Raw genomic sequence first — 24,758 nt, forward strand, 5'->3', positions numbered from 1 at the left:
TTTCTGGGGGTAGCATTGTTGTTGAATTCTAACTTTAATCCATGGTGGTCTGATAAGACACAGGTGGTTAGTAATATTTTTTTGTAGCTGTGTAAGTTAGCTTTGTTACCGAGTATGTGGTCAATTTTCGAGAAGGTTCCATTAGCTGCAGAGAAAAAGGTATATTCTTTCCTCTTTGGGTGGAATATTCTATAGATGTCTGTTAAGTCCATTTGCTTCATTACCTCCATTAATTCTCTAATTTCTCTGTTAGGTTTCTGTCTGATTGACCTGTCCATTGGTGAGAGAGGAGCGTTGAAGTCTCCTACTATTAGTGTGTGCGGTTTGATGGCTGCCTTGAATTTTAGCAATGTTTCTTTTACGTATGTGGGTGCTTTTATATTGGGGCATAGATATTCAGGATTGAGACTTCTTCCTGATGAATTGTTCCTGTTATGAGTATAAAATGTCCCTCTCCATCTCTTCTGATTGATTTAAGTTTGAAGTCAACTTTGTTAGAAATTAGTATGGCCACACCTGCTTGTTTCTTAGGTCCATTTGCTTGATAAGCCTTTTCCCAGCCCTTTACTCTGAGTAGGTGCCTGTCTTTGTGGTTGAGGTGTGTTTCTTGTAGACAGCAGAATGTTGGATCCTGTTTTCGTATCCAGTCTCTTAGCCTGTGCCTTTTCATAGGTGAGTTGAGCCCATTGACATTAAGTGATATTAATGACCAGTGGTTGTTAACTCCGGTCACTTTTTTAGTAGTAGGGTTTGTGTGTTTCCCTTCTTTGAGTTGCACTGGTGAAGGGTCTCTAGATGTCTGAGTTATTGAGGTCTTTGTTGGACTCCTTGGTTAGTGATTTTCCTTCTATTATTTTCTGTAAGGCTAGATTTGTGGCTACGTATTGCTTAAATTTGTTTTTATCCTGGAAAATTTTGTTTTCTCCATTTATGGTGAACGAAAGCTTGGCTGGATATAGTAGTCTGGGCTTGCATCCATGGTCTCTTAGCTTTTGCAGTACATCTATCCAGGACCTTCTGGCTTTCATGGTTTCCATAGAGAATTCAGGTGTAAGTCTGATAGGTTTACCTTTATAATTAAGTTGGCCTTTTTCCTTTGCGGCTCTTAATATTCTTTCTTTATTCTGTATATTTTGTGTTTTGATTATTATATGGCGAGGGGATGTTTTTTTTTGATCCAGCCTATTTGGGATTCTGTATGCCTCTTGAACCTTCATAGGTACATCCTTCTTCAGGTTGGGAAAGTTTTCTTCTATAATTTTGTTAAGTATATTTTCTGGACCGTTGAGCTGCACTTCTTCTCCTTCTTCTACTCCAATTATTCTTAGGTTTGGTCTTTTTATTGTGTCCCATATTTCCTGAATGTTTTGTGATGAGAGTTTGTTGGACTTGCTGTTTTCTTTGATCAGTGCGTTTATTTTCTCTATGTTATCCTCAGACTCTGAGATTCTTTCTTCTATCTCTTGTATTCTGCTGGTTATGCTTGTTTCTGTAGTCTCTATTCGTTTACCTAGATTTTCCATGTCCAGCCGGCCCTCTGTTTGTGTTTTCTTCTTTGCCTCCATTTCATTTTTCAAATCATGAACTGTGTCCATTATCTGCTTGATTGTTTTTCCTTGCTTTCCTAGGGTATCATTCACTGATTTACTCAATTCCTCGAACTTCCTGTTATACTTCTCATCCATTTCTATAAGGGCGTTTTTTTGTATGCTGTTTAAGGGTGTCAATCCCTGTCATGAAGTCAGTTTTTTCTCCTTCTTCTTGATTAAGGTGCTCATGTCCTCCTGTTGTGAGGTCGCTGGCTTCTGGTGGTTTCGTGTTGTTTTTCAGATTGTTGGGTGAATTCTTGCATTGGCGTCTCCCCATCTCTTCCTCCCAATATTCTCCTATGGATCTTCTTTTACAGGATCAGGTCTTCTTGCCAACTGATGTACCTTCCCAGTGATGTCACTCCCCCGTGATGTTTCTCCTGGAGTCCAGTTCAGATCTCCTTGCTGCTTGGTTAGCTTGCAAACAAAGGGCCCACCCTGCTTGCTGCAGGCAGGTTATGGAGACAAAGGAGCTACCACCTTCCCCTTTGCACTCACCTTCGGGTTCAGTCCCAGAGCCCAGGGAGGCTGAGCCAGGAGGCGCTCTGCCCCAAGAAGGGAGGGATGGAGGGAGACAGGGGGTAGGGGGATCTGGATGTAAGCTGGATGGGATAGGAAGAGAGAGGAGGTACCGTATTGTCCCATAGGTTGATCAGGAAGTGTAGGCGGGCTGTTCCCGGGTGCCGCAGCACTCACTCACCACAATGATGTTTCACTAGGTGTCCTGATCGAAACTCCTTGCTGCTTGGTTCGCTCGCAGACAAAGGGCCCACCCTGCTTGCTGCAGGTGGGCTATGGGGACAAAGAAGCCCCCGAGCTCCCCTTTGCCCTACGCTTTGGGTTAGGACCCAGCGCCCAAGCAGGCAGAGCAGAGAGGCGCTCTGTCACCAAGGAAGGGAGGGGGGGAGGGAGACAGGGAATGGGGGGATCTGGATGTAAGCTGGATGGGATAGGAAGAGAGAGGAGGTACCGGGCAGTGTAGCCCTGTAGGTTGATCAGGAAGTGTAGGCGGGCTGTTCCCGGGTGCCGCAGCACTCACTCACCACAATGATGTTTCACTAGGTGCCCTGATCGCAACTCCGTGCTGCTTGGTTTGCTTGCAGACAAAGGGCCTACCCTGCTTGCTGCAGGTGGGCTATGGGGACAAAGAAGCCCCCGAGCTCCCCTTTACACTCCGCTTTGGGTTAGGACCCAGCGCCCAAGCAGGCTATGGTTTTTTTTAACTATTTTTATTATGAAGCTCTGGGCACAAGGAAATATGCAGACCCCTCGGATATGTTAATCACCACTGCTTGGGTAAGGGTGTAAGTGTTTTTTACTCTAACAAGTTCCAGAGATAGTCAAGGACAAAGAGAAGGGATTTACTTTAGTTTCCATTTTAAAGGCTTTAGTTCTGATTGGTTGTGTTCACTGTTTTGGGCCTGTGGTGAGATAGCCCCTTGTGGTGGCAGCACATGACAAGCCCTTCACTTGTACACATATGAGAGAGGACAGACTGGGCTCTCAGTGTCTCACTCAAAGGTGGCAAGCCTATGTGAAATCCTCCCTCCAGTCTCCATTTCTTATAGGTCCCCTCTGTTCCCCAAAGCACCATGGGCTGGAGTCCAAACCTTTACCACAGAGGCCTTCTGAGTATATTCTAGATGCACACTACCATAGCAGCCAAGAGGGGGAATTCAGACCAAAGCAAGATCTTTAACACACCTGGAAATAATGACTGATGGGAGATGTCAAGGCCAGTACTGTTGTGCCTCACAACCAAAATTCAGCTTAATGGTGTTCTAAGTGATGCCTCAGGGCAGGTTACAGGGACTGCATTGCTCAACTGGAGAGCAGGCTGATCTATTGTTGGTCCAGCTCTCTCCATTGACTCTCCTGATTCCTCATCACCATGTGATCTCCATCTCAAGGACTCCTGATACTGATGAGGCTGATTCTGTAGGGGAGCCAAGCAGATGGAGGTCACCCAGACTTAGGCTTTTACCCTCCAAAATTTGCGGCCAAACCAAACCGCTTCTTATAAATTATTCAGCCTTGGGTATTTTATTCAACAACCTGAAGCTAACTAAGATAGCAAATGTAAAGAAAAGTCAAGTCTTTTTTATGTAAGCAAAAGAAGAATAAATGAGAGAAATACACTATGTTTCTCTAAGGAAGGCTCAGTGTCGTAAAGGCGATATTTCTCAAATTAGCTCATTAGTGTAAATTAGTAAACAAAACTTCTATGTTTGGTGAAAACATAGTTTATTCTATAACTAATCTGAAAGAATAAATAGAAAAAACAGTCAAAATCTGAGGATTAAAAACATAATATAAGGATAGTTATATTATTAGCACAAACTACAAAATTCCAGAGACACCCCCCTAAATGTGACCCAGAGGAAAGTAAAGCTGTCTCAGAAAACAGATTAGAGAGTGCATAGTAAACACAACAGAAACGAGCCTTTTACACCACCAGCAAGAATAGGAAGTTCAAATATTGTGACAATTAATGATCCACTTAGAAGCAAAAGGGAAGAATGAGAGAGAAATATTAGAGTATGTTGCTTTGTAATCTTGGGTTGGAGGAGTTCTTTCTTATTGTATAACAAAGCCTCAGACGGACAGATTTAAGAGTACAAATTCTGAATGTCTGTGGAACAAAAGACAGCTGTGGAGAGTTTAAAGATGAGTGGCAGACACAGAGGAAGTATCAATGATGCCTGTAGCAGACAGCGATTACTATCTACACTGTAAGGGCTGGGTAGAAATTGGACCAAAGGTATTGGGTTTGTTAAAAAGATTCTTGCTCACATCACAGGCATACCTTCAACATCACTGGGAATCTCACCTGGAAGATCACCCAGCAACTCTTCTCCAGTGATCCAGGAACATGGATGGATTTTCTGTCATCTTACGTGGTTCCCAAGACTGACGTAGGGTGCGCAGCAGCCCTATATTGCCATGACAACAATCTTCATCCTTGACCCAGCTGGAAGGGCTCTCATTTCCAAATATATGTCAAGCCAAGGTCCCCACATTGATGAACAGTCAGTGTGCATAAAATGTGGTCAAAACAGAAAAAATCTCACCCTTTGGCCTTTGAGTTATTGCAAAATATTGACCGAGTGTGTTTTGGTGGTGTCAGATACAGGGTCTCCCCCCACATGGAGTGTGTCCAGAGCATGCTGGGAACAAACCCTAAATAATCCATACCTGTATCATTCAGTCTGCTCTATGATGGAATATAGGTTGGTGGGCAGGGGATATAGGAAACGTTTTCTAGGTGAAGCGTGTGGAAGATGAGATTTTTCTGCATTTTGACCACATTTTATAGCTTCTGTGGCTCTTCATCATTGACAAGAATATAGCCTATCTCCATGGAAATCGACTCTTGCTGTTGCTTTTCTGCGTACCCACCTACTGTCTCCTAGCCATACAGCCCCACTGTGGGAACCACTGGTGACTCCATCAGGACATCTTCTCCAGGCTTTTGAAATCATGGGGTTTTTATTTTGTTGTATTCATATTTTATGTGCAAAATGGGCCTCTGTGCCCAGCTCAACTTACATACTAGTCAAGTTTATTGCTTCTCCAGAAAGTTCGAGGTCAAATGTCATTGAAGAGCATTGCCTGACTATCCCTCCTCTCCCTGACCACATTAAATTTCCCTGCCATCCAGTCATCCTTCTTCTTTCAGGTTGTTTCGTAAGTTCACAGTTTTATTCTCAAAAAAAAAATTTAAGAGAGAGAGAGAGAGGAAGGAAAGGAGAGAGAGTGGGGAAGAGAGGGAGGGAGAAAGAGAGAGAGAGACAGAGAAAGAGAGAGAGAGAGAGAGAGAGACAGAGAGAGAGAGAAGAACGAGCAGGGGAGGGTGTTAAGACTGGCTTCAAGAAGAGTAATGAAAATTAAGACAATCAATGCCAAGTCATAGCTTCAGCTCATCCTGTCTAATAAGCCTGTGTCCTCCATCACATGGTCCTCTTCATGAGACTCTTTCTTTCTGCCCCCTTATTTGATGGTCCCTGTTCTCGGGCTGATTCTTAGTGTGTGTGTGTGTGTGTGTGTGTGTGTGTGTGTGTGTGCATGTGTGCACACAAATCCTAGAAATGGAGCTTTGGTTGGTAATGGTAGACATACAGGCGGTTCAAAGTCACCACACCTGGGTGTTGGGAATTGAACTCAAATCTTCTGCAAAAAGAGTCCATGCTCTTAATGGCTGAGGCAGTCCTGGCCATGGCCTTCCATTTCATGGGTGCTGCATATCAAACTCAGGTCTTCATGTTTGCACAACAAATGCACTGCAGACTGAGCTGTCTGAGCTGAGAGATCAGTCCTTGCTCCCTCGCCCTGGCGTCTTATTCTGCTATTGGATCAGATCCAGAGGGGATGGTTGCTGGAATTTTCTTTGGGCTGACAACCAGCTCCCAAATAAAGACATAGAGATCTTCCACAGCCATGACCACAGCTCCAGCTCTACTCTTGAAATTTCTGCCACCACAAGGGCCTTCTTCAGCATCCAGATCAGTCTTGGTAGTGCCTGAGCTCTGCTGTGTTTCTGTTGTTGTCATTAGCTGGGGAAGTCTGTGGCCCCCGGTGTCAAAGGCGTGCCTCCTAGACTATCCCCCTGCCTGAAGACACTGGCCTGCCTCCAGAAATGGCTGTGAAGTGGTGAGGACCATTGCTCAGGTGGTAGGACACTTTTCTATTATGCACAAACGCTGGGTTAAATCCACCCACTGCATGTACCAGGTAAATTCCCAGCACTCAGGAGGTAGAGGTGGGAGCCTTAACCATGCAGTTCAGTGGTTTTCAGCCTTCCCAGTGATGTGACCATTGATATACTTCCTCAGCTGTGCTGCCCCATCCTGAAATATTTTATTGTTACATCGTAACTGAAATTTTGCTACTGTAATAAATTGTAGTGTAAATAGATAGAACTTTAAGGGGCTTATGTGTGAACCCAGGTAGAGAACCCCAGAAATAGTAACTTAAAGGTCAATGTGGAATAACATGAGTACCCGTCTGAAACCCAAACCAAACCAAAGATGTTCCCCTCTCTACCCAAAGACAGAGACATCCTCATCAGGTACCCTCAGGCATCTGACACATGATAAATGGGGTGATTTTCTCTAGTGATTTCAGGCTTCATTGCTCTGAGACACAGACACCTCCCACGCCAGAGGGTGTGTTTAAGACACAGACACTTCTGCTCCTCAGAGACCACAGACTAGCAGGACAAGTGTCCTCTGTAGGGTTGGCTTAAGAGCATGAAATGGAAGCCAGACTGGTCAAGGCTTTCCATAGGACCTCAATGTTGTTTCTGTCACAGATACCCTGAAGTGAGCTCAGAGGTTGCATCACATCTAACCTCTGCTTGGTGTCACCAGGGAGTCACTGGGGAACCATGGGGACATATTCCAGCCTGCCATTTTCCACTGCATGGTGAATGTTCCCCGAGCAATCTAAAGGGAAGAGAACAGAGAAGCCCGAACCCTAGCTCTCCAGGGACATCTGTCCCAGGGCATAGGGGGCAGATGCCAGACAAGTCTCCATTCGGGATCTTATTATCTGTTACTGTTTCCTTTGTTTTTCCTGGCATACAACACTGAAGGGTGAAGCTACTGGGGGCCTCCAGGAGAACAGGCACCATGCACACAGGATCCCACGTGATCTCTGTCACCAATAGTGCTGAGATCAGGAGCTGTACTAAGGCAGCTGTGGCCCAACTGCATAAAAGCAAGGAGTTGACATCCACTGGGCATTGACCCATGGCTTCCACCTGTACCTGGAAATTTGGGGCTTAAAGCAGTGTGACACCACACTTGATGAAAGAAACTGAAATTAAGTGTGAAAAGTTGGAAATTAATTTTTTATTAACAAACAATATATTTGAAACAATAGTGAATATAAACAATGGATAAACTTTGAAAATTATGGAACTAATAACAAGAATAAATAACATCAAAATAGCAAAACCAAAACCAAATGAACCATAAACAAACATTTAAAACAAAACTCAAACAAAATAAAGCTAATAATAATTAGCATTTATCACTAAATATTGATAGAACCTACTACACCTACTACAGGCAAGTGCTTGCCTTGGAGAAACGCTAGGAAGATAGTCACAATTTTAATGGCTTTTTCAAGATTCCTGGATCCATTCCACATAGGAGCTTATATGTCATGTTATCCCAAGGTGGAGTCCACTTGCTGGTAAATGTAGGCTTCTGAGTAATCTTTGTCTCAGGATTTCTGTATCTCAAGTATATTTTTGATGCGTTCTTCTCTTCTCGAGAACTGAGTCAGCGGACACATGAATCAGATTAGGTGTGATCACCTGGAGATCAGCTGGAATTTCCTTCACCGCTGAGTTCCCAGCTACAAGGGGTGTCTTTTAGTCTGTAGGCCTTGATCCTAATGTGACGAACATGTGTAGAAGGTGTTTGTGGCTTACTTTGGCTTCCTCAGGTCTCTCAAGTGGTATGATCAAAAAAAGAAAAAAAAATAATAATCTAGGCCCAGAAGCAGCCATGCTGGGTCACTGGCTAGGCAAACAGAACCTATGACTCAAGGGTAACCAAAACTGAAGAAGAATATGTGTCCTTAGAATTCAGTATTGCTGGGGATGGGACTCAGCACCTAGTTCTTCCTGGAGATCCTTCTGCTGGTGGCTCTCGTCCTGGGCAGTGGCCTGTTCCAGATGAGTCTGCGGAGTTTCAGACCTGGAAGAGAAAAGCAGTTTAAAAAAACAGACCTGCCACATTAGCTGAAGATGCTTCCTCAAGTCACCTCAGCTCTGCTGGACAGTGAATTTATTCTTGTGACTGATATCTTTGTTGTTACTCACAAGGAATAAGATTCCAGAGTAGATGGGCCGAAAACTTTGCTCAGTATTAAACTGAAGTCATAATTTCAAATAAACACTGTTAGTGTGCATTCTACTAGACAGAAAAGGGTGTTCTCCTATAATTCAGGGATATCATTTTGTAAACAGCAACAGCATATTGACACTATAGTCAACAGCACGTGAGAAATGCATGAGTTGTACATGAGCTATTCATCATTTTATAGATAGCCTTAAACTGCCTGCAGCTCAGGTCCCTGCACAAGGGCGTGTGGCTAGCTCAGTCCTCATGCCCAGAAGGAACCTTGAACATGAACAACATGCAGATAGAGCCTGTCGTGCTAGAGCAGCATTTCCTGAGATGTGTGCCTGAGAACGTTGTCCCTGTCGGTCCTCAGGGACCAAATAAAAACTGGTGCTTTCCTAGGGACTAGAGCTGGGAATCTGCATCCTGGCTTTGGGAGTCGGTTACAGAACACACCCGAGAAGGTTAGGATCTTCCCTACAGCCGAGTCATCTGCCTGGGTTCATCCTGGGAAGTCCTTAACCAATTCTATCCAGAGAGCACTTTTCACAGGAAGTTGGCAAATGTTACACAGAGCAGTGTTAAAGATGGAAATCTCTAATCTTCATTGGATTTTTCTAAATAAAAACGCGAATTTTACCATGCCCCTTGATGCACACCTATAAACCCAATATCTTGGAAGGCCATAACAGGCAGCTCTCTGTGAGTTCAGGGAAAGCTTTGGGAGAACTCTGTTTTCACAAGGAAGGTATAGAGAATGAATTCTACAGACACACTGAATATCAAACACAATATATGCTGGACGGAATTTCTTGTTACTGGACCAGCTCAGTTCTCTGAGGTCTTCTGTTCCCTGCTCTAGCTTGTAGCCTCAGAGATGGACAGAATTGATATTGTCCCCAAGTCCATGGGCCCCCCTTGGCTCTACCTCCTCTCCCAGTCTGGCTCCTACCTCATCTGAGAGACCTGAAAGTGATGCTGCAGCTTTTGGACCAAGTGCTTTTCCTGCATGACCATTTCCCTCTGCTTCTGCAGGAACTGAGAGCTTTCTTCCAATCTCTTCAGCTCCTGTTTAAGAGAAAATTGTGTTCTTTGTTGAGGGTTAGAGACAGTCATACATATCTAAGCACAGAGAAAGGATCCCAAGAACTTGCTGGTCAGCTAGGCAGGTTAAACAAAAGCATCTGGGGAAGTAAGAACCCCAGGATTCTGGTACAGACTGATAGCAACACAGTGGTCTGAACTGGAAACTGCACATGTTTGATGCACCCCAACACCCACATCCTTACACTACTACACACACATGTGTGCGCTCACACACATGAAAAAACACATGCGTGCACTCACACTCAAACCCACAAGGAGTGCGTGTTAAAGAGAAATATGGAAAAAAGAGGTCGCAGAAATAAACATCATGTCAATGTACAGTTGAGTTTAGAATAACCACACCAGTTCTTTCAGAAAAGTCTCACAACTCAGCCATAATTCCTTGGGAACTAAAATTATTGTGAGAAAAGTGATTTTCTTAGACTATATTGATGTGATTACAGAAATTCTTCTGCCATAGGACCAAATCTCCCACCTTCCACCACCAGCTTGTCAAAAGCCCCGAGATGATCATCCAGTCAACCACACATTTTAGTCTGGAAGGGAGAACAGTCCAGCACAACTCTCAGAAAACAGGGCTGACAAGCTGCTATTCAAGCTTCTGTCACTGTGAACCAAGAATTCAGGGAAGCAAAGAGAACACATTGGGATGCAGGCAGAAAAGGGAAGCCAACAGGCCACGCAAATCCATGAGTATGAGAAGCACTCTGTTGGCCCTGGCACAGGGATCTCCACCTTATAAACTGCTTCCCACCTGCGATGGGACATGATCCCTGCCAAACGAAAAAGCAGCAGGACCAAGAACTCACTTACTCTAAGCTCTGTGCCTAGAAGGTTACCCATCATAAATACAAGTACATGTGTGATATGTTATTGACCCATTTCCTTCTCTGAATTGCAGCTTCGAGCAGAGCAGAAAGGAAGGCTTGCCCGTATTTCAGATCTCCATAAGACAAAAGCTTCCCAGAAGTCCTTGTGCATGGACACTGAAGGGAATGTCTGGAATATATGAGGTCCGTGGCTGGCAGGGAGTATGGGTGAGTAAGTGGATGGGTTAAACACTGGTGGTTGGATGGGTAGAGAGGTAGTCAAATGGGCAAATAGTACCAGAGCTTAGCCTGACTTGTTGCCGGCCCCTACCTGTTGTTGCTGGATTTTGAGGTAACTGATCTCTTCGTCTTGGTCATTAAGGATCAATTTCAAATCCTCCAGGTGGTACTTCAGCACAGTCCAATTATTCTGCAGTTTCCTTGCCTCCTGCCTCAGCTCATCCACCTTCTTCTTTAGCTGAGTCCTTTCCATCAGTAGTCGGCTGTGCCGATCCCTGCAGACAAACTCTGCATAGTAAGGCCCTGCAGGCCTCCTCCTGCTACCCCTGATTTCTGGGAAACAGCACCCCAAAAGACCTCATGTTTCCTAGATTAGGTAGCTAAGAGTCTGATATAGTCATGACACCTACACTTCAGAACCCAAATGAGAGAACAGGTAATGCCAGAAATTATCAAACTACTATTGAAAACTCCAACACCTAAAAGGATCCATGTCCCTTCAGTAGAAGGAGTAGTTCCCCAGCTGGCCTAACTATCTGTGGTAATGGGGAAACATCAGCATGTAGTGGGCAAACATAATCAAAGGGAGGACAAGTTACTCAAGGTGAGTACAATCTATCTACAGATTCAACAGCCCCAGACCTGTAAAGAATGGGCCTGAGCTCCAGAAGTTCAAGGCTGCCTGACATTCCCCTGAGAGTGTAAATACCTTTTCTATCTACAGGCTCTTGAGGCCCTAGGACAAGGTGGCAGGGGCTAACAGTCTCTTTCACACTTAGCAAAACTGAATCCAAGAGACACAAGTTTAAGAGTTGCTTACATAGAAGCAAAAAAGCTCGAACCAGAGATGAAGTCACTCCATCCAGAGAAAAAGGAAGTCAGAGATGGCCATTCCACAAGTTTTGTTATCCATGTCCAGATGGACACTTACCGATAGAAGACTGTCTCCTTGCTCAGCAACTTGAAATTATCCAAAGTCTCGGTGTTTTCACTCACAAAATGGTTTAGCTCCATCATGATCTCTTTGTGATCCATCTTTACCTTCTCATACAAAGCATTTGGCTTGTGGTTCTTGTAGGGACTAGAAAATGGGAGAAAAGACCCCATGAACATAGGCTTCAATGATCACAGGAACTGAAGTTGTATCCTGATCTACCATAGCACAGCAGATGCAAGATTCTGGTGCCTATGTAGTGGGACCTCCTGGTGCTTTTAAACTTGTTATTCTGATCCCAGCACAGCTGAGGCTAAACTTGAGATGGAAGCTGCACTGACTGCATGAGCTCACTCAATACGACTAGATGGTAAGTCAGGTTCTCTATGCTACCAGGAGGCTCTGTCACATGTCTCCGTTCACCAGACATTGCAATGACATCTCTCCTGTTTCAGAACACTGATTTTGGGTCCTGGTTGACATTCACTGAACAGTTAGAGCACATCATTATGGTTTGGAGTCTTAAGAGAAGGAAGTGATATAAACTCCCCTAGGGATTCCTAGGTGCCACCAAGGTGAGCATCTAGGACACAAGCAGTCCTGCTGTAAGTGGGGCTTCCAGAGCTCAGCACTGGAAACTTCTGGAAAGTGGGAGAAGGATATCATGAGAAACCACGGCAGATCACTGACTCCCAGAAATCAGGAACACACAAATCTCCAAATGTGTGTATTCACACATATCCACAAGAGAGTAAGAGAAAGAGAGAATAAAGAGAGCTAGAGAGAGAGAGAGAGAAAGAAAGAAAGCATCATATATATATGTTGTCCCAGCACAACAGCCTTTCCTTTCTCAGTATATATGTATATGTATATATCTATATATATATATATACACATACAGAGAGAGAGAAAATAAAAGCATCATATATAAATACACACACACACACACACACACACATATATATATATATATATATATATATATATATAGAGAGAGAGAGAGAGAGAGAGAGAGAGAGAAAGAGAGAGAGAGAGAGAGAGAGAGAGAGAGAGAGAGAGAGAGAGAGAGAGAGAGAGAGAGCTCTATTGTCTTATGGAATTCTGCTCAAAACTAGAGTACCTGTGATGAGACCCAGCTCTTCCAGGTAAACACTGAGATGTTCCAGGCAAACCAGGCCCCTCCAGCTGATACCATGGCTTCTAGCACACAATCACATGCTAGGAAAGTAGAGCCTCCACACACAATAACAGCAGGTAGTAGTACCTCATGCAAGCCACCGCCTGTCAGCTCCTTTTCAAATGCATGCTAGGAACTACACATTACCTGCCTCAATCCCTGATTTTTGTGCCTGAGACCAGAAGCCCTGGTTTTCATTAGGAGAGAACAGAAAAGGTAGAGGCCACATCTCATGGCCACTGTCACTCAAGGTCTGCCTGTCCCCTGAGAAGAATTTAGGATATGAGGTTTGGCACAGCCTCCTACAAATCGAGAGTTCAAAGGCTGAAGGTGAGGTTGACATTGCCTACAGCCCCATGAAGTTTGAAACAATGGATACCTATTGTCCACGGCTCCATCAGTGAGGATCATCAGCCGGTCTTTCAGGTCATTTCTTTCCCTGGTCATCAGTTGCAGCTCTGTGGTCAGCCTCTCCTCTTCCTTCTTTATCTGCTTCTTGCTCAGGAGCATTGGATGGGATGCTGGCTCTGTAGTGGTTTCTGTGTATAGGTATAAAACAGGTGAAACTGCATAGTCAAAAGGCATAGGAGAATGACAGACCATCCTGAGTCCCAAACAGAAAATTGTGTCTGAAACCCAGTGACAACCAAAATATTCTAGGCCAGGTTGACAGGCCCATGTGTGGTTCTCAAATCTCCCATCACTCTAGAGATGTGGCTCTGTAGGCATCCACAGCTTATTTCGGCCTCCCTATAATTCTTCAGGTGACTACAGAGACCACCTCTTCAGGAATATTCACAGAAGAACAGGATGCAGCATGGTCCAGAGACCTGAAGCCTGCTGTGATTTAGAAGCCAGGAGAAAAATGGCAGAGTGGACAAGCAGTCAGATGTTATGAGGAGGCCAGGTCTCATTGCTGGTTACTCATGGCCCATGCTGTGGATTGGAAAGTCAGGCAGGGCTCCATCATGGTCAAGAGACTCACCCAGTCACCCATTGACAGCCCAGATCATTGAACTGACACTCAGTAGCCATTCTCTGCTCTGGTTCCATAACTCTGACAGAAGATTGGTCACCCTGTGATCTAAATGCCATCCTCAACTGCTGATTCAGAACCCTAAGGGGGTCACTGTCAGGGAAAGGAGGTCAGAGGAATTCTCCTGAGCAGACTGCTGAACACTCTGAGGTTTAAAGGTCTCGGCCAGGAGCACATTTGTCTCCATGGGAACAGTGTTAGACAGACAGTGAACCTAAAGGCAACTACTACAGGTGTAGTGTAGTGATGTCTGACAAAAGATGGGGACACATTCGTCCTTCCCTGCCTCCTGCTGGTCTTTTTCTGTCCCAACATAACACCCCAAACCACAGTAAAGGTAAGAGCTAAGTGGTGGTCCCAGCACAACAGCCTTTCCTTTCTCAGTCTCTCGCTCACAAGATGGACAAGCTAATATTCTGGAATCTTTGATTTTTGGGAAGTATGATAATCAGGGATGTCCATCTTATTCTCTGAGGCTCCAGTTCCTCAGCTCCGTTACTGGGTAGCCCACCTCAAGTGCACCTCCTTTGGCAATCTCCCCATTTCCTGCCCATGACTCACTGGGTCTTTTCCAGAAGTGAACGGTAGCTTTCTTCTGCCTCTCTCTGGTCTCTGGACCCTCTCCATTCTGTCTCCCAAATACGCGACGCCTCAGTCTTGAGAACATGACTGATGCTCTACCTCTAGGGACTGAGGAATGTCCTAATGGCAGTTGGTGTTGCTACAACAAGGTGACATCATGGGATTCCAAGAGATCTCCAGGATACAATGGAATGTCCAGAGATGCGACCGCTGATGTCATGGCTAACTGCTTTTGCCACCCTGCTAAGTAGCTTTCCAGTACTGACCAGAAGACCAGCTGACCTTTCTAGGAGCCTCTCTGGGAAGACAGAGGAAACCAATCAGCACCTCCCCTTCTCAACCTGGTGTTTCCTTGGCTTGACTGAAAGACTCATAACCTTTCCCATGTTGAGAACTAACCTAATATTTCAAAAGATTGCAGAGGTATGACTCATTCTTTCTCAAAGTCCATCAATATGAAGACTTAAATATTCATGAGAAACGACTTTAAGATGAACATAAATGAGGAAAGGTCACCTTCCTCAAGTCAGTGTTAGAAAGCATATTAAGGAAGAACGTACAGGCTGGTTACAGTGTGAGCCTTGAGAGAAGGGTACAGTCATAGAAGCCACATGCTTAACTTCAGGAAATTGCCCCTGGATTACTAAGCACATAGAGAAAGAACCCATCAGGGTGTTGGCAAAAGTGTGATGATCGATTTGCACAGGAATCTAACATAGTGGGTCCCCCAGGAGAAAAAGCCCACAGGCTGAGTTTTGTGCTCTCCACTCTGCTCCAAAGAGGAAAATGCAGGATAGTTGCAGGCCTTGGTGAGTTACAGTGAAATTCTGGATAGCGGGAAAATGAAGTTAACAGATGTAGACATACCTCAGATGCAGAGTGGCTAAATAGCATGTAGCAAGTCCTGGGTTCAATGACCACTGCTGTCTCACTGGCCTTGGTGGCCGCAGATGTAATTTTAGCACCTGTGAAGTAGAAGCAGGATGACGTAAGCTCAAGTTGAACCTGCAAAGCCAGTGTGAGGACAGCTTGGGCGATATGAAACCCTGTCTCAACAAATAAAACACTAATCTACCCTACCTCCAAGGTCTCACCTAACAATCCTTTCTTTCTGTATTGGTATTTCAGATGGACTTTTTGTAACCCATAGTCTCTATTTCACCACCCAACCATAGCATCCTGAGTGCTGGACTCATAGGAGGGAACTGATCACCTGTGTGGTTCTTTTTTAAAAATGCTCCAAGATCCCCACGGCAGTAGGCAGCAGAAATGCTGTAGGTCCCAAATGGTGGCTTCAGGCCATGTGGTGGCAGGCAGCAGACTCTGGGAGCAGCCAGTCCCAGGCAGAAATGGCTGCAGGTCCCAGAGCGGTGGCCTGAGCGGTGGCAGCGGGCCATGAGGCGGCAGACAGCGGGCCCTGGGAGCAGCCAGTCCCAGGCAGGGACAGCTGCTGGTCCCAGAGCAGTGGCAGCGGGCAATGTGGCGGCATACAGTGGGCCCTGGGAGCAGCCAGTCCCAGGCAGAGACAGCTGCTGGTCCCAGAGCAGTGGTGGCTGGCCATGTGGCAGCAGGCAGTGGGCCCCAGGCAGAGATGGCTGCTGGTCCCTGAGCAATGGCTGGTCCCAGGCAGGGAGACACATGGCTGGCGAGCAGAAGACAGAAACATGGATAGACTTGACATGCAGGGTGAGGTTGAATGTTTATTCAGGGGGTTATGGAGGAGGAAGTGTGAAGGGTGGGGTGGGGAGAGAGAGAGAGAGAGAGAGAAGAGGGGAAAGAGAGAAGAGGGGAAACAGAGATAGGAAAGAGACAGAGAAGGGGGGAAGCAGCCGGAAGCAGTCTTGAGAGTTCGCCGCCCCAGTTTCTTTTGGCTGTGCTGCCTGGTCTCCTGCTTTTTATTATAAGGAAGACCTGGGAATGTTGTGCTTTCCTGTCCCTTTAAGGGACAAGCCACGCCCACTCCCATTACCTCTGACCTGCCCACCGCCATCTTGGGCCCTTCCTTTTCTGCTTCCTTGACGGGCTTACTTTTTATTATAAGGAAGACCTGGGAATGTTATGGTTTTGGTCCCTTTAAGAGACAAGCCACGCCCACTCCCTCCCCCATCCGCTGAGGCAGGCTGATCTTCAGCTTCTGGTGTGAGCTGGCTTTTTTTTCCATCTTCCTCTCGGAGAGGCAGTTTCGCTTCTGCCTCTCTCCCCACTTCTCTGCTTCCCCCCTTCTCTGTCTCTTTCTCCTCTTCTCTCTCTCTCTCTCTCTCTCTCTCTCTCTCTCTCTCTCTCTCCCTGTCTCTCTCTGCGCCCCCTTCACCCTTCCTCCTCCATAACCCCCTGAATAAACATTCAACCTCACCCTGCATGTCTTGTCTATCCATGTTTCTGTCTTCTGCCCTCCTGCCACGTGTCTCCCTGCCTGGAACCAGCCATTGCTCAAGGACCAGAAGCCTACTCTGCCTGGGTCCCACTGCCTGCTGCCACATGACCAGCCACCACCACCACTCGGGCCACCGCTCTGGGACCGGCAGCCATTTCTGCCTGGGACTGGCTGCTCCCAGGGCCTGCTGCCTGCCACCACATGGCACGCCGCCACCATTTGGGACTTACAGCATTTCTGCTGTTTCTGCTGCGGGGATCTTGGAGCATTTTTAAAAAAGAACAACACCCTGGAAGTCAGCTCCTTTGCAGTCTTCCTGCGTTTTAGTCAGAGAGGTAAGAGCAAGCCTTTCACTGTACCCAGATAGAAAATTGAGACCTCAATAGACTCATGCTTTCTAAAGTGTTAAACACATGGCATGGCCCAGAGATGTTGTTATATCCTGGCCTGGGGCTGGAGTCCCCTGGGTGGTTCCTGGTTGAGTCCTGCCCTACCTGACCCATGGTATAGCTCATACCTGTGGCTGTGTGGTGGCCCAGGTACACCCCAAGTCTTCCTGTGTCCATAATGCACTTATTACCTCTCATACCCTTCCCCACAACACATCCATTTCTTCTATTGTGAATTTTCTAAGCAGTTCATCTATTATTGAAAACAAGTTTGTGGCAAAAAGGACAGCCCAAAAAATCAATAAAGAAACAGATATGAATGTCCCAGGGCTCATGGACATCACTGATGCATCTGCTTACCTTAGACGGCGTTGTCATTGAGGAAGAGCACACCAGGAACAGGCCAATGATGTTGGAAAAATACACTAAAGTCTAAAGGAGAGGCACATTCATCTTCCCATCTTTCTCCCTTGACTCATTTTCCCCATCTGCACTTGTTATACTCCTTCCCCTTAATTGTGTTTGTGATTTGTCCCCTGGCTATTTTTGTTTTTGAAAGACAGGTTATCAGGTAGTCCAGGCTGACTTCCAATTTGCAACTAAGGATAACCTTGAGTTACTGTTCCTCCTCCCTCCACATCCTTAGTGCAGGCATTCTGGGTGTGTACCACTATACCCAACTTACATGGTGCTGGGACCCAAACCCAGAACCTCATCACACTAGGCAAGGACTGTCCCAACTAAGGCACATCTTTAGACACTCACTGGTCATGCACTAGTGTCCAGGAACATGTCTTCCATGACATTCATTTCTGTTGTGATTTCAGAGAGAACTTGTTGATTTGAAATATTGTAAATGCATGTAAAATACTATGTAACATTTTAGAACGAGCTATTATGGTTTATATCTGTTAAGCCACTTATGAGCTAAAGGCTTTGTCTGCTGGAGGTCCCTCTGTGTGCTGTGATTATGAATAATGAATAGAGAATTGCCTTGGCAGAGTGATAGGGGAGAACTTGTGTAGGCAGGGAAGACAGAACTGAATGTTGAGAGAAAGAAGGCATAGTCAGTGAGACGCCATGGAGTCATCAGAGTCAGACTTGCCAAACATTTGCCAGTAAGCCACTGCCATGTGGTGATATACAGATTAACAGAAATGGGTTAAATTAAGATGTACGAGGTTGACAATAAGAAGATAGAGCTAATGGGCCAAGCAGTCTTTTACTTAATAGAGTTTCTTGTGGTTATTTTTGTGCTAAGCTAACTGGTTTGCCAACATGAACAAGTAGGCACTTCTCCTGCAGAGAAGTTCTGGAAACTTCAGAAGGTGTGGCCTAACTAGACAAAGTATATCTTTGAGGGAATGTGTTTGGTGGCTGGGTCTTGGACCCTTGGAAACTTCTTCTTCTTCTTCTTCTTCTTCTTCTTCTTCTTCTTCTTCTTCTTCTTCTTCTTCTTCTTCTTCTTCTTCTTCTTCTTCTTCTTCTCTCCTTCTCTCTCTCTCTCTCTCTCTCTCTCTCTCTCTCTCTCTCTCTCTTCCTACCTTCCTCCCCTCTTTTGCTTCCTGTCTTTGGTGAGCAGATCACTTCAATTTCACTGTGATATAATTACTTCTTACAAGATGAGGGACATGGAACCATCTTATCAAGGACAGCAATCCCCAAAGCTATAAATTGAAATTATTCCTGCCTCTTTAAGTGGTTTTCTTGGGGAATCCTGCCACAGTAATATGATGTCAAACCAACTAACATGACTGTAGTGAAAATTCATCAAAGGCTTCATTTTGAATGCCCAATAATAAACTCCATAGGACAAGAAAGTATGTGGGGAGTCCTCCTGCAGTTCAGGACACTGGAGGATTATAGAGATTAAACTGACTGTCCCTTTATCAAGCTATGACAGGACACAGATCTGCTTTGTTTTGTTTCTTAGTTTTTTGTTCCTAGTCAAATGAATACATTTGCAAGCCTAGTGACCCATGGAGAATATGTCATTGTTCTCTTTAGTCTGGGCAGAGTGCTGGGATTCCTCAATCCACAATGCTGAGTGAACCATCTGATCAGCTCTGTCACCAAAGGAATATACCTATATATGATAAAGGAAATATACAGCAAGCCAATTGCCAACATCAAAGTAAATGGAGAGAAAATCCCAGCGATCCCACTGAAATCAGAAATAAGACAAAGTTGTCCACTTCCTCCATATCTATTCAGTATAGTTATTGAGATCCTAGCTACAGCAATAAGACACCAAAAGGAGATAAAGGGGAAAAAAGTCAGAAAAGAAAAGTAAAACTCTCATTGTCTGCTGATGATATAATAGTTTACATAAGCGACCCCAAAAGTTCTACCAAGGAACTTCTCCAACTCACAAACATTTTCAGTAATGTATCAGAATACAAGATTAACTGAAATCAGTAGCCCTCCTGTACACAGGAGATAAATGGGCTGAGAAAGAGATCAGAGAAACATCACTCTTTACAATAGCTACAAATAACATAAAATATCTTGCAGTAACTCTAACCAAACAAGTGGAAGACTTGTATGACAAGAACTTTAAATCTTTGAAGAAAGAAATTGAGAAAGATACCAGAAAGTGGAAAGATCTCCCATGATCTTGGGTAGCTAGAATTAACATAGTAAAATGGCAATCTTACCAAAGCAATCTACAGATTCCATGCATTGCCCATCAAAATCCCACCAAAATCCTTCACAGACCTTGAATAATGGTATTCAACTTCATAAGGAAAAGCAAAAAACTCAGGATAGCCAAAACAATTCTGTACAATATAAAACTTCTGGAGGCATCACAATCCCATATAGTAGAGACTTAAAACTCTACTATTGAGCTTCACTATTGAAAACAGCCTGGCATTGGCATAAAAACAGAAAGGAGGTACAATGAAACTGAATCAAAGCCTTGGATGTTAAACCATTCACCTTCAAAAACCTGATTTTTTTTACAAAGAAGCAAAAAAATAATCAAATGGAATAAAGAAAGAATATTGAAGAAATGATGCTGATATAACTGGATATCAACATGTAGAAGAATAAAATTGATCCATATCTACCACTATGCACAAAACTCAAATCAAATTGGATCAAATACCTCAATATAAAACCAGTCACACTGAACATCATAGAAGAGAAATTCAGAAGTATCCTTGAAGCCTGCCACAGGAGACCACTTCCTATAATTGACCTTACTAGCATAGACATTGAGAGAAACAATTAATAAATGAGAACTCCTGAAAATAAAAAGTTTAGTAAAGCAAAGGACACATTCAACAAGACAAAAGGACAGCCTACAGACTGGGAAAAGATCTTCACCAACTCCACATCAGACAGAGGTCTGATCTCCAAAATATACAAATATCTCAAGAAATTGGTCATCAAAAGAACAAATAATCCAATTTAAAAAATGGGGTACAGACCTAAACAAAGAACTCTTATCAGAGGAATCTAAACTGTTGAAAGAAGAGGAAATGCTCAACATCCTTAGTCATCAGATAAACGCAAATCAAAACAACTCGGAAATTCTATCTAAAACCTGTGAGAATGGCCAAGATCAAAATTACTGATGACAGCTTATGCTGGAGAGATTGTGGGGTAAAGGGAACACTCCTTAATTGCTGGTGGGAGTGCAAGCTAGTACAGCCCCTTTGGATATCGGTGTGTGTTTTCTTAGAAAATTAGAAAAGAACGTTCTTGAAGATGCAGTAATACCACTTTTGGGTATATATCCAGAGGATGCTCAATCGCACCCAAAGGACATGTGCTTATGTATGTTCATAGCAGCATTGTTTGTCATAGCCAGAACCTGGAAACAACTTAAATGCCCCTCGATCGAAGAATGGATAAGGAAAATGTGATACATTTAGAAAATGGAGTACTGCATAGCAGAGAAAAGTAACAACATCTTGAAATTTGCAGGCTAATGGATTGATCAGGAAAAATCATTTTAATAAGGTATCCCAGACTCAGCAACACAACATAATATGTACTCACTCATAAATGATTTTTAAATGTAAAGCAAAGAAAACCAGCCTAAGAATCACAATCCCAGATAATCTAGACCCTAAGAGAGACACATATAGATCTAATCTACATGACTGAGGTAGGAGGAGCGCGGGCCCCTTGTTCCATTCTACTGCCCGGCTAGCTTATAGCTGAAATAACCACACAGAAATTAATTAAATTACTGTCTGGCCCATTATATCTAGCCTCTTTTTGGCCTACTCTCACTTCTGATCTAACATATTTTTTTTTTAATGTGTGTTTACCACGAGGTCGTGGCTTATTAGGAAAGATTCAGCGTGTCTGACTCTGGTGACTTCGTGGCGGCTCCAGAGCTAGCAGAAATAGTACTTCCACCATTTTGAAATTGGAGAGACGTGGAGCCAGCATCTAGAGCGGCTGCAACCAAGCTGCTTAACATTTTAAATGCTCTTCAAGGCGGTAGAGAATCTTCAATTACTCCCAGTGGTATACTCAAAAAAAAGGTAGGGATCTGAACAGAGAACTTTTGAGAAAGAAACAACTAAAAATATATCTCAAAAAAGTGTTATATATCACTTATACTCATGAAATTTCAATTTAAAACTGCTTGAGAATTCTTTTCCCACCAGCCAGTATGATAAAAAGCAAAAGAAACAATTGACAACACATGCTGATAAGGATGGGGAACTTTCATTCACTGTCAGTGGGATAGTAAGTGATGAAGCCACTATAGAAATCATGTGAAAATATTCAAACATAGAGAAATATATTTACCATATGACACAGCAAATGTCATTTACAAAATATTCATCACAGCAGGGTATGGTGGCACGTGCCTTTAATAAAACATATAGGAGGCATAGGAAGGTAAATCTCTGAATTTGAGCTAGTCTGGTCTACACAGATAGTAGATTTAGTTTCAGGAATGGCCAGATCTTACCAAGGAAAGGTTGTCTCATATATATTACCAAATACCTATTTTTCTAATGGTAAATATCAGTAATCTTTGCAAGACGATCTTTGAAATCCATATGCATATTTCCTTCCACATGGTAAAAAGGACTGAAATTAGTCATTAAAGAATGTTTTTTATTTCACTTTTTTAAATTTCATTTTATATTCCAACCAATCCTCTGTCCCCTTGTTGCCTCCCCTCAGCCCACTCCCTTGCCCCTCCCAAAGTATAGGGTTTCCCATGGGGAATCAATAAAACCTGGCATATTAAGTTGAAGCAGGGCCAAGCTCATTCCTCCTCCCATCTTAATGCTGAGCATGGCATTCCACTATAGGGAATGGGCTCCAATAAGCAAGTTCATGCATCAGGGATAGATTCTGGTCCCTCTGCCAAGAGCTCCTGAGATAGGCCAAGCAACACAACTTTCTCGCACATGCAGAAGGCCTAGTTCAGTTACATGGAGACTCCACAGCTGCAGGTCTAGAGTTCACAAGTTTTCACAACCTTGGTTCAGCTCTCTCTGTAGACTTCCTTCTCACCTCTCTTGCTTATACTATAAACCCTTCTGTCTCTCTTTGACTGGATTCCCGGAGCTCGGTCTGGTGCTTGGTGGTGGATCTCTGCATCTGGTTCTATCAATTACTGTATGAAGGCTCTATGATGGTAGTTAGGAGAGTCACCAATCTGACTACAGTGGAATCTACTTCACTCACCCTCTCCAATATTGCTAGGAGTCTTAACTTTGGTCATCCTTGTGGATTCCTGGGAATTTCCCTAGGACAAGTTTTCTCTCTTCAATTCAAAAAAAAATGAGCTGTTTATTTCTTCCTCTAAGAAGAAATTTTATTTTGGGCAGAGAAGAAAAGGATAAGTCTCTTCTGGGGGATCAAGTTCAATTAGAAAACTGTCAGTTTTGAAGTGTTGGATTTTATTTTCCTGTTTTTATGCATGTAATATATATTGGAGGATAATGTGTATGCATGCGCCAGTATTTTTGTGCATGCACAGAGTGTATGCTCATGCACATATATGTACCAATATTTCCCTGCCCTGTGTTAAGTCCTAGGTCCTCCCCGCTCTGTCCATGTCTAGGAAGGTGAACATCCAAACTGGCTAGGCTCCCACAAAGCCAGCACATTATGTAGGATCAAAACCCCTTGCCATTGTCCTTGGCGTCTTATCAGCTCTCATTGTTCGCCATGTTCAGAGAGTCCAGTTTTATCCCATGCTTTTTCAGTCACAGTCCAGCTGGCCTTGGTGAGCTCCCAATAGATCAGCTCCACTGTCTCAGTGGGTGGGTGCACCCCTCGTGGTCCCGACTTTTTGCTCATGTTCTCCCTCCTTCTGCTCCTCATTGGGACCTTGGGAGCTCAGTCCAGTGCTCCAGTGTGGGTCTCTGTCTCTATCTCCATCCATCACCATATGAAGGTTCTATGATGATATGCAAGATATTCGTCAGTATTGCTCTAGGATAGGGTCATTTCAGGTTCCCTATCCCCAGCTGCCCAAGGAATTAACTGGGGACCTAGGCTTGGGCACCTGGGAGCCACTCTAGGTTCAAGTCTTTTGCCAACCCTAAGGTGGCTCCCTTAACTAAGAATTGTGCTTCCGTGCTCCCCTATCCAACCTTCCTTTATCCCAATCCTGCTTTTCCCCCAAGTTTCCCCCTTCCTCCCCTTCTCCCTTTTCTCTCCCCATCTCCCCTTACCCCCATCCCACCCCACCCCCAAGATCTCAATTTTCTCCCTGGCAACTTTGTCTACTTCCCATAGCCAAGAGGATAACTATATGTTTTTCCTTTGGTTCACCTTCTTACTTAGCTTCTTTAGGATCACCAATTGTAGGCTCTGTGTCCTTTATTTATGGCTAGAAACCAATTGTGAGTAAGTACATCCCATATTCATCTTTTTGGGTCTGGGTTACCTCACTCAGGATAGTGTTTTCTATTTCCATCCATTTGCATGCAAAATTCGAGAAGTCGGTGTTTTTACCGCAGCATAGTACTCTAATGTGTAGATATTCCACACTTTCTTCATCCATTCTTCCATTGAAGGGCATCTAGGTTGTTTCCAGGTTCTGGCTATTACAAATAATACTGCTATGAACATAGTTGAACAAATGCTCTTGTCATATGATAGGGCATCTCTTGGGTATATTCCCAGGAGTGGTATTGCTGGATCCAGGGGTAGGTTGATCCTGAATTTCCTGAGAAACCGAAACACTGATTTCCAAAGTGGTTGCACAAGATTGCATTCCCACCAGCAATAGATGAGGGTACCCCTTCCTCCACAGCCTCTCCAGCAAAGGCTATCATTGGAGTTTTTTATTTTAGCCATTCTGACAGGTGTAAGATGATATCTCAAAGTTGTTTTGATTTGCATTTCCCTGATCGCTAAGGAGGTTGAGCATGACCTTAAGTGTCTTTTGGCCATTTGAACTTCCTCTGCTGAGAATTCTCTGTTCAGGTCAGTGCCCCATTTTTTAATTGATTAATTAGCATTTTAAAGTCTAGTTTCCTGAGTTCTCTGTATATTTTGGAGATCAGACCTTTGTCTGTTGCGGTGTTGGTGAAGATCTTCTCCCAGTCAGTAGGTTGCCTTTTTGTCTTGGTGACAGTGTCCTTTGCTTTACAGAAGCTTCTCAGTTTTAGTGGGTCCCATTTATTCAATGTGGCCCTTAATGTCTGAGCTGTTGGGGTTACATATAGGAAGCG

The 24,758-nt window shown here is 44.1% G+C and overlaps 1 protein-coding gene across 1 annotated transcript in view; it reads left to right on the top strand.

The window, feature by feature from the left end:
• The window catches only part of LOC142856609 (vomeronasal type-2 receptor 26-like), a 236,154-nt gene that overhangs the window by 55,418 nt on the left and 155,978 nt on the right, over nucleotides 1–24,758 (top strand). The window lies entirely within an intron of this gene.

Source organism: Microtus pennsylvanicus, chromosome 1 (genome assembly GCF_037038515.1).
Source record: "Microtus pennsylvanicus isolate mMicPen1 chromosome 1, mMicPen1.hap1, whole genome shotgun sequence".
NCBI lineage: Eukaryota > Metazoa > Chordata > Mammalia > Rodentia > Cricetidae > Microtus > Microtus pennsylvanicus.